The 12,380-nt window shown below is 34.8% G+C and overlaps 1 pseudogene; it reads left to right on the top strand.

The window, feature by feature from the left end:
* The first annotated feature begins 1,657 nt into the window (after nucleotides 1-1,657).
* Nucleotides 1,658-6,604, top strand: LOC145591862 (meiotic recombination protein DMC1 homolog; annotated as a pseudogene).
* Nucleotides 6,605-12,380: the final 5,776 nt, after the last annotated feature.

Raw genomic sequence — 12,380 nt, 5'->3', positions numbered from 1 at the left:
TAAATTATTTTTTCTCAACCAAGTTATCATATTATATTATAAGGTGACGAGAACATAGCCTTAAAAACACTTGTGAGTATTAGAGTAGGAAAATTTGTCAATTACAACCATTTATTTATTTATTTATTTTTTTGGCAAATTGCAGCCATTTAAAAAAGAAATTGCAGGTCAAAAGTACTAAAAAATTGTAAATTATTGCAACCCAATTTAGTTTTTTCTAGATCTGTGTGTCAAAACTATTTCATTAAGGTTTTAGGGGTCATGTTAGCTCTTAAGGGTCAGAATTGATCTCGATGTAGGTAAGTGCATCGTTTCGCATATAAAAAATGTATCGATTTGTGTGCAACTAGTTTTTGCCATGAAATCGAGGCCCTTATATGTTAAGTTTTTGCCAATTCCGAGCTTAATTTGGTGCCTTAAGGCCTAAAATGACCCCTAAAACCTTAACTGAACATTTTTGACATGTAAATCAATGAAAAATTGAATTGAATTGCAATTTGCAATTTATTACTTCCTCTATTCTTTTTTACTTGACCTGTTTCTTTTTTCACGCTTATTAATGCAAAACTTTAACGATCAATAACTTTAATTCTCCATAAGTAGAAAAAATTAAAGCTATATATTATGATAGTACTTATTTAGACGAATTCAAAAAGATTCAACATGAATATGTTTTTGCTTACATATTATTCACAAAAGATGGTCAAAGGAGTGGTGATGAATAGTGTAAAAGTCAAAGTGAGTCAAGTAAAAAGGAATGGAGGAAGTAGTACTTTTGGACTGCAATTTACAATCTTGTTTTAACGAATATTTCACCAAATGCCCCTGATTTATTTTTTTATTCATCATATACCCAAGAAAATTTTCAAATTCACCATATGTCCCTGATTTTTAAAAAAATGTCACTAATTGCCCAAATGACTAACGGATGTTAACTTCATTAGTCATTAGGGTTAAGTACACCACGAGCTGGATCTAATTGGTTATTTTTTAAAATTATTTAACTAAATATTATATATATATATATATATATATATATATATATATATATATATATATATATATATATATATATTTTTAAAAAAAACTAAATTAAAATTTCAAAAAAAAAAAAATATCACCTTTAATGCCAACCTGCCACCTTCTGCTGGCGAACCCCAAGCCCAGCCGCCACCCCTTCCAGCAACCCCGCGCTGGTGCTCGCTCCTTCCTCGAACCACCGCACCGTTTTCCCTCCTTGCTTTGAATTGCAAAAACCCTCTCCGCCGAACAACCTAAGCTGAGAATTCGGCAACCACCCCCGAAAACCTTTCGCCGGCAGCCCAATCCCCTCCCCCACACTGCTGCTGCACACCTAAGTCAAACACCTCGAAACATTAAACCCCCAAAATCGAAACCCTAGGTTTCAGTTTTTGGGGTTTTTGATTTTGGTAATCGACGTGGTGTTTCATGGGGTTGGAGATGGAAGGGGGAGGGGGATTTGGGTTCGCCGGCACTCTTCGCCAAAAACCACCACCCCTAAACACTAAAACCCCAAAATCGAAACCTTAAAAATCAAATCTAGGGTTTCGATTTTGGGTTTTTTTATTTTGGGATTCGACGTGGTGGTTCAGGGGATGGATACGACTGGGGGGAGGTGCGGCTTGGGTTCGCTGGCATGGGGATGGGAATTCGAACATCGACGGTGGGGAGGGGAGGGGTTTACGAGGAAGAGATGAAGGGGCTTTTAAAATTGGGGAGTGGATGGTTTACGTCAGGTTTGGGGTGACAGATACCTATTGCAAACCGGGGGCTTTAGCTTAGGGATTGGGGGTAATTCGAAGGCTACACGTGAAAGGATTCTTTAGATGTATGTTGCCCTCCTTGGACATCTGAGAAGGTATACTACCTGACGTAGCAGGACGCGAGGCAAGGCTTATCTGCTCGGGATAGACAGCTTTTTACCCTTGCGCCCTGTGAAAAGGTTGGTGCCCGAAAAAAGACAAGCGTGTAAACGCGTTGATCCGGGGGTATAAAAGGTCCAATTCGCTGTAACCAGAGGAATTGAAAAATTAGCTCTCGGTTACCGGACTGAAGCCGTAAAACCTAGCTCAAAACACCAAAGCCCAAAAAGGGCCCTTGCAAGCCTTAGCCATTTAGGAAAGGGCTCGTTCCGGGGAGATACTACGGATGAAGAAGGGGAGACCTTACTTTCACACGCATGAAAGCGAACGACGCGACGGGGGTAACCAAATATAACAGCTGTCAGTCCCTTATTTTCCTTAAAAAACAGGAAAAAGGGGACAGTTCGAAACAAGTTTCTCACGCGACAAGGCAACTGAGAAAACCGAATTCGCCCAAACCTCGAATTCGGATTTTCGAAGGACGCGACCCCCAACCCACGGGGGGAGCACAGACACGGCAGAGGAGCGAAGCTACGACTTGTGAGTGAGAAACTTATTTCGAACGACAGCTGCTACACGCTGGTTTGTGTCGGGTTTGGGGTGGCGCCGGCGCTGGGGTTTTGACGGAAACCGCGCCGGCGGGTGGTGGCTGGGGCTGGGCTGTGGTTGTGGTTATGGTGGGTGAGTTATTTTTTTTTATTTTTTGATAATTAATTAAATTATTATTTTAAAATTAAAATTATATAAATAACAACCAATCATAGGTTGTCACGTGGCAAATTTAGCCTTAATGACTAACGGAGTTAACGTCCGTTAGTCATTTGGGCATTTTGTAACATTTTTGTTAAACTTAGGGGTATACGGTGAATTTGAAAATTTTCATGGGTATATGGTGGATAAAAAAATAACTCAGGGGCATTTGGTGAAATTTTTGTTGTTTTAAATACCTGTAATTTGCAAAATACAAAATTTAAATGACTGCAATTAGCAAATTTTCCATTAAAGTATTAAGCGGTCAAGGCTTTATTCATTTGGACTTAGGGGTCGTTTGGTTCACACGGGGTAAACGGAATGGAATGAACAAAGGGATTCAAAGAGAATGAAATGAAAAACCATTCCATGTAATATGTTGTTTGTTTTAAAATAACAAAGGGAATCACCACTACCAACACCACCACTCAACCCCTTTTCATTCACTTTCCCACTCCTCAAGCCATCCCAACGTCCAGCCACCACCTTGTCGAAATCCTCCGGATCCCGTCGTACCTCCCCCATCCCTCCCCTCCCCGGAATACCTTCTCCTAATCACTTTCAATTCGAACCCCAGAAAACCCATATAAGAACCCTAAAACCCCAAAAAACCCCAATTAAGAAATCCAACAATTTCACGTTTTTCTTTCAATTCGAACTTCGCTGAATTGAACAAAAAAAACATTTGCTCGTTTTTCTTCAATCGAACTTTGCTCGTTTTTCTTCAATTCAAACTTTGCTCGTTGGTGGGGGGACGGTTTTCCGGGGAGTGGAGATATTTTCGGGGAAGGGGAGGGATGGGGTAGGTGTGACGACCTCTAGCGAGGAGTAGGAGAGGTGCGAACAAGGGCAACGAGTTCCGACGAGGGATCGGGGAAGGTTTTCGAGGGAGCTGCGAGGTTGTTGGGGGTCGGCGATGGCCGGTGGAGGGACGTCGAGGTTGCTGGGTGGTGGTTGTGCGTTGTGGGTAGGGTAGAAGGGTGGTGGCTGATGTGGGCATGGTGGTGGCTAAGGAAAGGGAATGGAAAAGTCTAAGGGGGTGGGGAATCAATTTAGAGTGATTTTGGGTAAACTCAAAAATAAAAATGGATAAAGGGAATGATTAAAAGTGATAAACAAACAGCAACAAAGGAAATGAGGCTTGTTTATTCCCTTTCCCTTTCTTTATTAACCCCAACCAAACGGCCCCTTATTCTATTTCGTTATAAAATAATACGTTCAACCTATTTTGTTTGATGTCAATTTATTTCAAACATGATAAGATGAGATTAAGAAGTTTAGATTAAATTCTATCAACACTTTTTTAGACATTTGTTTTCTAGGATGTAATTATTTTATACCAATAATTTATATTTGAAATAAATGTTATTGAATTAATAACTTAAGTTAGTTTATTTTGTAAAACATACTACTTCTTCCATCCTAAAATAGGTGGCACGTGTAAAATTTCAATGATCTCAAAGTCTCAATTCTCAAACACACATATTTGCTAGTTATTTTTCTAAAATTCATATTATTGATTTCCTAAAAAAAAAAAATGATGTGATAGTGTGATACACTTTCCTTTCCACTTTGTAATTTTCACAAATTCTTATATGTGGTTGGTCACATGGTGTGACCAGCTATCAAGGAGGTTACTTGGTTTGTGTTGTAAGGGTTACTCTAGTCAGTGTTATAAGAGTTACTCTGTCAACGTTAAAGAGGTTACTCGGTTAGTATTATATTGGTTACTAGACTAATATTATAGGGATTATTTTGTTCTTTTACAAGTTACCAAACGTTATGGCCAACCGCACACAAGATGAGCTGCTAATATTTATTATCAATAATTTTTTATTTAGCTTATCTTAGACTCTGTAACAAAAATTTGTTCTCATAATTGTAGCCTTCCTAGCTCAGTGTTTGATACTTAGGTCACTTATGGTAATTAGGTGGTAACTATTTGATCACAAACTATTGGGTGCGGACGGTGCGGACGTCCGCACCCAACAGTTTATGCGTCATGTACTATTTTGCTTTTTATTTCTCTCTCCTTATTCTTTTCCCTTCTCTTTCTCTCTCCTTTGCTCCTTGTTTCTAGATCTAAATTAAAATCAGAAATTTACATCAATTATAAACAATTATAATTAATCCAAAGGGGTATTGTTTCGAAATTTGTTGGTGGTGCTTTTGGTGGTGCGATTTGGTGGTGGTTTGGATGCGAATTGGGTGCAATTTTGGTGGTGCGATTTTGTGGTGGCGGTTTGGGTGCGCTTTGGGTGCGGTTCAGTGGTGTGGTGGTTGGTAGGTTAGGTGGACGGTGGTTAGGTGGACGGTGGAATTAGTGCGGCAGGCTGGCGTGAGGATTTGTGGCTGGGTTCGGTGTGTTGGTGTTGGTGTGTCGGTGTTGTTCCATTGAAAGAGACGAGAGAAGAAAATAAAGAAGAGAGGAAGAAATGGGAAAGAGGATAGAGAAGGAGATTAAAAAAAAAAAAAAAAAGAGCTTCATATGTAGTACTAGTATATGTTATGTTAATAACATAAATTATGTTGTTAATCATATTAGCCAATAAATGACACATATCAGCTATAAAAATAAGCATACTAGCTAATTGATCATGTTTGATATCATTCAATACTAGGGGCATATCAGACATTAATAAAAACGTATCAGCCAACAAAAGGAACCTATAAGCCAATAGGAGTAAAATATCAGCCAACAAAAGGTACCTATCAGCCAAGAGATGGAACATATCATCCAACAAAAGAAGCATATCAGCCAATAAAAAGGATAGCAATCAAAAGGTACAAATAAGTCAACAAAAGGAACATATTAGCCAACAAATGAAGCATATCAGCCAATTAAAGGATGAAATCTGCAAACAAAAGCAACAGGTAAGCCAACAAAATAAACATATTAGCCAACAAAATGAAACATATAAGCCAACAATTAAAACATACATATTAGCCAACAAAATAAATATATCAACCAACTAAAAAAACATATAAGCCAAATAATGTCTGATATCAACCAACATAAGAAAAAATAAAACATATCAACTACAGTTGACCAGATCGTATTGTGCCAATTGCTGAAAGGTTTGGGATGGATCATGGATGCTGCTGCTGTCCTAGACAATGTGAAATGCAACCTGATGACCACTTAATTTTGTGTCTGAATTTTATAACACAGGATGGTTTATTTTCATCTTACAATCTTATAGATCATATATGCACGTGCATATACGTATGAACATCAGTACAACCTCCTTGGCTTGGCAGCAAAAATGGCTGAGGAACCCTTCCGATTACTGGTGAGTACTCACAATTTTTTTTACCAGAAAATCCTCATGATATTCTTGGCTAACATCATATTTTCATTGAATTTTTTAGATTGTAGATTCTGTCATTGCTCTATTCCGAGTGGATTTCACAAGAAGAGGAGAGCTTGCAGACTGACAGGTAATTTGTTGAAAGATATGAAACAAAACACTATTCAGGGCACACAAATATGTATGAACACTTGAAGGATCTCCTTGATGCAGTGATTATCTCATTTATTTTTCTTAGTTCTATATAGTGACAGGAATTAAATTGCATTTTCAGCAAAAACTGGCCCAAATGCTGTCTCGTTTGATGAAGTTTGCTGAAGAGTTCAACAATGCTGTATATCTTACTAATCAAGGTAATAATCTCTATAATCTGACTTAAATTTTCATTAGCAGAGATTTATGCAAATAATTGTTAATCAAACCATTGAACTCTAGCCAACTAATCAAATGCTGCTTGCAGTTATCGCTGACCCAGGAGGAGTTTTTGTTACGGACCCTAAGAAGCCAGCAGCCGGTCATGTCTTAGCCGATGCATCAACAATAAGGTTGATGTTCAGGAAGGGAAAAGGTGAACAGCGTATCTGCAAGGTGTTTGATGCCCCAAATCTGCCAGAGGCCGAAGCTATATCCTTTTTCTATTGGCACTGGCACTACTATTAAATGCTAATTGAAACATTCTGCCTCGTCACAGTAGTATTTTTTTTTTTGGTGTTCACAAAGGGCAGGATGAGAATCGATCCCAAAATCTCTTGGAATCAGGAGATAAGCTCTAACCACTTGAGCTATCCCTCACTCTCATGATACAAAGGACCGAGGCTAGCAAGCCTCGGAAAATCTTGAGTGGACCTGGTCCACAATAATATATTATTGTGGACCTGGTCCACAATAATATTATTGTGAACCTAAGGTTTATACACACGTAACTGACATTATATTCAACATAGTGACCCCTAATTTTAAGATAGTAACCTTATTTTTAACATAGTAACCTTTTTTTAAAACTTATGTGACCTTTAATGTTATTTGAACTTAAAATGCGATATTACGTTGAGTAGTGACCTAATTTTAACATAGTGGTCTTTATTATTCATATTGACCATTATATTAAAATTTTCATTAAAAAAATTATCTCTTATACTTCCTCCGTTCTTTTTTACTTGACCCGCTTTGATTTTTACACTATTCATCACCCCTCCTTTGACCGTCTTTGTGAATGATATGTAAGAAAAAATATATTCATGTGAGATCTTTTTGAATTCGTTTCAATAAGTACCATTATAATATACAACTTTTATAATTTTTACTTATGGAAAAATAAAATTATTGATCACTAAAGTTTTGTATTGACAAGCGTGATAAAAGAAACAGCTCAAGTAAAAAAGAACAGAGGAAGTAACTTTTAATGTCACACTAACTTTTATTTCAATATAATAACCTTTATTTTAATATAGTGACATTTTATTTATTAATAAAACAATCATATTGTCTCTAATGTTGGTGGTCCACAATAAGTTAGTGTAAATTAGGTCCATTTAAGAATTTGTAAGCAAGCCTAGCAGACATTCTAATCAATTTATTTGATACCAGAAAGAGCAAAGGAAAAGTTGAGTTAAGCTAATAAAAGGACCTAAACTTTTGCATTTTTCACCTTTAAGGACCTTATATTTTTTTTTCACCTTTAAGGACCCGAGTTAAGGTTTTTGGTCACTTAACTCACCTTTAACCATGGGTTGTCTTTTCAAATGTTAATGTATAGTAATATTTGTATTTTTTTTTATTAAGAAAAGGAAAAAAAAAACACACACACATTAAATTCAAAAGTAAATATTGCATCGAAGTATAATTTTAAGCTATTATAATATTAATAATTTAGCTATTTTACTTAAAAGAAAAAAAATATAAATTACCTACAAATGTACTCTATCTCTTGCATTTTTTTTTTTTGACAAACTATTATGTTATTCTAATAAGGAGCCCCTCTTGATTTATTGGTAATTAAATATATTTCTAGTTAAATAATTTGACTTATTTATTGAAGTATATATAATAAAATTTTAAAACTTCTTTAATTATATAATTACATCGATTAATAATTAATTTAAACTCACTATTTCAATAAAGGAAGTTAGAGAAAGGGGGGCTTTTTGAGATTGATAAAAATATATTTTAGCATAGAATTTTAAAACCAACCTAACACTTGTATCAATGTTAAAATGGACTCTTATAAATTTAAAATCAACATTTATACGAATACTCAACACTTAATAGTAAGTTATATATCTCCATGAATTTTTTTTGCTTTTATCCAAAGTGTATGAAGTAATAACAAAAGAACTCTTGACCATTACTCCATATCTTTTTTAATTCAAAAAATACTAACCCCTTTAGTTTATTCATCCAAGAAATCGATATACTATGAAACTTAAATGGTTAAGTCCTTATAACTAAAAATTATAGAAGTTTACCTTTTGTTCTTTCTTATAATTATTTTTTAAACTAAAGAATTCACTAATCTAACTAGTGTAGTTAACTTTTGACCAATGAGGTCCTTAAAGATGAAAAAAAAAATTATAAGGTCCTTAACGGTGAAAAACCAAAAACTTTAGCTCCTTCATGTATGCTTAACTCAGGAAAAGTTGCCAGGTTTTCCTACTCCCATCATATTAGTTTCCATAACAAAATATGTTTACACAATTAATGTCAATACAAAAGTAAAAAATAAAAGCAGTTTCCAAAACAACAATTATATAATTAATAATAAAGGACTAAAAAAGGAAACAAAATTAAAACTTAACTTTAAAATTATACTCCAAAAAAGGGTAAGAATGCATGTTATTCTTGTTTATCACACATTATTTAAGTAAACAAAAGTTTTAACCAATTAATATTATAATTAAAATATTGTAAAGTAAATTAAGTCAAGGGAAAAGAAAGAAAAATTACATTGGGGTGAACAATGAAGTCAACCTATAAGTTCTTTGACGAAGCTATAAAATGGTTAAAACATGGTAGAGTAATAAAAGTGGCAGCCGGAATTTTTGGGGTTATAATCCTTTGCTTCTTTTGTACGTGGTGTGCTGTTCAAAGGGAAGAGAGAAAGAAGTTAAAGAGGGATAAAGCACGATTTAGTGCTATGTGGCAAGAGTATTTACGTTCTCGACCGCCATCGATCGAGGAGGAACCACCACCACCGGCACCACCTAATTGTGTTTAGGCTAGTGTTTCTTTAGAATACTTAAAACTTAGCATTGACTAAGTTAGTACCCGATACTCTTTTATCAAGGTGTCGTTTGGTTGACGAAAAAAAAATCAAAAGTTAAAATTTCTAGGAATTGAAATTTTTTGGTGTTTGGTTGACAAATTTAGGAATTTCCATTTCTTACAAAATGGAGGAGCTTTATTTTCTAGGGAAATTTAGGGAAGTGGAAATTCCCAATCGCATGGTTAACCAAACACTTTTAAAATTCTTTAAGAAAATCCAATACAGGGGAAATTAAATTTTCAAGGAATTGCAATTCCTACTTTCAACCAAACGATTCCTAAATCGGCAATTTGCTGGGTTCTAAGAGGTAGGGAAAAATATTTCACTTTTGGGTAGTATCTTCAACCTTGTATAGTGACAATAGAATTGTCAGTTTGTATTGTGAGTTTTTGGCACATACGCCTTTGTTTAAAATATGTTTTCAAATTGATGTATTTCAATATTTATTTCAATTAGATTTATTTCAATGTTTACGTTATTACAAAGTAAAATATTATTTAAAAAGGTAGTTCTCTCCTCTCTCTCCTCCTTTCTCTCTCCAAAACCCTAGCCTCCATTGTTGAATTTTGAAGGGGCTTCCATCGATTTTAATCGATGGAAAGCCCCAATCGATGGAACTTTTCTCCCTCGAAAGAAAGGGTTTCCGATCTCCTTCGAAAGACAAGGGTTTTTCGACCTCCTTCGAAAGACAAGGTTTATCTCCTCTTTTCGAGGGAGAAATTTCTTAGGTTTGAATCCATGGTAGCAGATCTAATGGATTGTCGTGAAATTATTTCGTTGGTGAAAAAGTTATCAAGTTTTCGAATACGGACAGATGAATCAGAAGGAAAACATCCTCACGGCTACAAAGGATTGTTAGATTGTCTCTCCAACAAGGCTGTAATTTTCAGCGATATAAGCGGGAGATGCTCCGCAGTGCAAGATCTACTCGACGATCGTAGTTTTTATGAAGGAAAATTCTATTTGATTCAATATCTTATGTATTTGTTAACGTCGAATCTCTATTGTAGATGTCGTATGACTTTTAATTAATGAAATATTTTTGCTATTCAAAAAAAAAAAGTAAAATATTATTTTTATATGAGTAAATTTTATAAATATAGATATAAACTGTTGTAGTTACACATTGACAAACATGAAAAAATTTATATATTTCAAGTAAGAAGAAAACAAAGGAAATATGTTGTGTTTGATTTAAAAATTAATTTTTTGTGTGCCTCTATAGACATGTAAGACTAACAAGATACCTCCAATCATTCTTTGACCTCCATTAAATTTCACTAAAATTATTTAAGTTCAAAAAAATTTGAACAAAATCCACCCATAGAAAGGAAGATGTTGTCTACAATTATCATTTACAATCATTGAAAAATGAAAACTAAATCAACAACGAAATATATTACTCTGTACATTATTGGCGGGTCTTGAAGAAATAGTTTTGTGTGAGTCCGAATTCAAGGGTGAAAGAGAGATAAGTTATTCAACATTTATATAAAAAATGAGTTATTAGCATTAATGTTCGAACCTGATGCTTATTATACTTTAACTTCAATCACTACTCCAATGGACGACTTAGGGCTTGTTCTGTTCAACTAAATTTCAGTTCAGTTCAGTTTTTAATTTTCTTCTCTCATAAATTGTTAAAATATATGATATGATTATCATATATTCTATTTTATGTATATATTTTGTTTTATGATATGATTATCATATATTCTGTTTTAGATCCCGCTTCCAACCATCGTGGTTCAAAGTGTTAGGATATGTCCAATGGAAAAATTCTTATTAGTCGTCATGTGAAATTTGTCAAAACTGAGTTCCCTTCTCCAAAATTCACTCACTTCAAAAAGAGGATTATAATTTTTTGGATTATAATCCATTCCTTTCCCATTTACAATCACAAAGCACTCCCCAAACTCCCCCCACACCTACTGACGCAGGGGCAGCCACACTCATCGCTCACCCTTCGGGCGCTGGTTCGCGGCAGGCTACCCCAGCTACGGCTTCTGCTCTAGCTGCTAGTTTTCCAGCGCCTGCTGGGTTGCCCATCCAGCCACTAGTTCCTGGCAGCCCCCCCTCCCCTCACACTGTCAGTCGCCCCCTCTCCCTCTTCCCCGAAACCTGACCCGAGCACTCACACACCCATTATGCATCTCGGACAGCCTGCCACTTCTCCCTCTCACCCTCCATCACCTCTTAACCAAACCACGATACGCCAACAGCCAGTTCCTATCTCCCATAGCATGATCACAAGAGCAAAAAATGGTATTACCAAGCCTAATTCTAAATATTTTCACAATTTAAACACTATGACTACACCTAACATCTCTCCTATACCCAAGGACCCTGTTAGTGCTATTCGTGACCCAAATTGGTAAAATGCAATGTTAGATGAATATAATGCTCTTATTGTTCAGTTCAGTTCAGCTCTAATCAGTTCAGTTCAGTTCAGCTCCTAATTTCCTTCTCTCATAAAATATTCATTTTAGCTTAGTTTAGCTCAGCTCAGTTCAGTAAATGTGAACAAACCCTTATTAGATAAAAAAATACTAATTGGCAGAATCATGATTGTTGTGGATGAAATCTAACATTATTGAATACTCTCTTTCATATCACTGTTATATATAACCTTATTCTATTAGAATTAAATCTTTTGTAGTGTTGAAATTGAACAATATTTGAATAGACTGTAAATATAAAATGGACCAAATCCTTATTTATTAAAGAAAAATACTTCATACCTCTTGAGAAGCAGAGAGAGAGCAAGTTAAAACCAATCCAAAAATAAGTATATTTTCATAATATCAATATTTATTAATTTATACTATCAGTAATTAAAAATTAAAAATATTACTATATTTTGCTAAATTTTCGCACTTAGGTTATGTTCAATTCAACATATTAATTTATTTTAGACATGATCAACTCAGATTATTAGATTAGACAAGATCAGATCAGATCAGGTCAACTCTTATTTTTTATTAGCTTTATTTGGTTTAAATATCTTCATTTTCGTAACTTAAAAAATTTATAAAAAAAACATGTATATTCAAATTTTATTATTTTGACCTTTCATATAAGAATTTTATTTATGTCTAGTAAAAAAAAAAAAAGTTATTTACGAATCTATACTATGTATTAAAGTGACCACCAAATATGATACTTGGCATAATT

Source organism: Chenopodium album, chromosome 18 (genome assembly GCF_948465745.1).
Source record: "Chenopodium album chromosome 18, dcCheAlbu1.1, whole genome shotgun sequence".
Lineage (NCBI taxonomy): Eukaryota > Viridiplantae > Streptophyta > Magnoliopsida > Caryophyllales > Amaranthaceae > Chenopodium > Chenopodium album.
This window is presented reverse-complemented; position numbering and strand designations above follow the sequence as displayed.